The 811-nt window shown below is 40.3% G+C and overlaps 1 protein-coding gene and 1 long non-coding RNA gene across 3 annotated transcripts in view; one reads left to right on the forward strand and one right to left on the reverse strand.

The window, feature by feature from the left end:
- Positions 1-811, reverse strand: part of LOC116701135 (uncharacterized) — an 18,741-nt gene that overhangs the window by 14,807 nt on the left and 3,123 nt on the right. The window lies entirely within an intron of this gene.
- kctd7 (potassium channel tetramerization domain containing 7) overlaps positions 1-811 on the forward strand; it is a 19,390-nt gene that overhangs the window by 891 nt on the left and 17,688 nt on the right. The window lies entirely within an intron of this gene.

Raw genomic sequence — 811 nt, forward strand, 5'->3', positions numbered from 1 at the left:
CTATTAATAATACTGTTATCAGCCTGTTAATAATACTGTTATCAGCCTATTAATAATATTGTTAATCACACGTGCAACGACTTCCAATAAGATCTAAAAAGTCTTAACCCGTTTTGACATTTTTGTCCCTTTTTCAATGTAGTGGTGGCTTTTCCTAGTTTGTAATACTGCAAATATATAAATACTGCAATACTTTTATCAGTGGGCCAAAGGCTCAGTCACCGTGTTACCGCCCTCAACGATAGATAGGGACCTAACACACATTTATTTAAATTAAATTACAAGAAATTACAGCTTTGAGTTTATATCTGTCAACTCTGAGGAGTGGGAGGATTCAAAGGTCCGGACCCAGGCGAGCTTCGAGTATTCAGGCTACTTTACCGGAGTATTTCCCTTTTTACGTTACTTTGTTCTTGTACTCCTCTACATCTCAGAGGTAAATATTGTAGTTTTTACTCCGCTACTTCTCAGACGCCAGTTTTTCCTCCCTTTCCTGTCCAGTGAAAACCTCGTATCTCCAGATGTGTTGATGTTGAGCGTTTGTTGTGAACTGAAGGATGAAGAGTTCCTTCGTGTGTTGAGATGATTTTCCTACTTCTCAAGACACATCGAGCCTTTAAAAAGCTTCTAGGATCAGCTGCAAAATGCATCGTACTTCTTCCACCGCTGTGTTTAACTAATGTTTTTATGTTTCAGTGACCAGAGCCAATCAGATCGACTCAACAACAGTGTATGTATACTCCTACACACACGCACACACACACGCACACACACACGCGCGCACACACACACACACACACACACACACACA

This window comes from Etheostoma spectabile, chromosome 13 (genome assembly GCF_008692095.1).
Source record: "Etheostoma spectabile isolate EspeVRDwgs_2016 chromosome 13, UIUC_Espe_1.0, whole genome shotgun sequence".
NCBI lineage: Eukaryota > Metazoa > Chordata > Actinopteri > Perciformes > Percidae > Etheostoma > Etheostoma spectabile.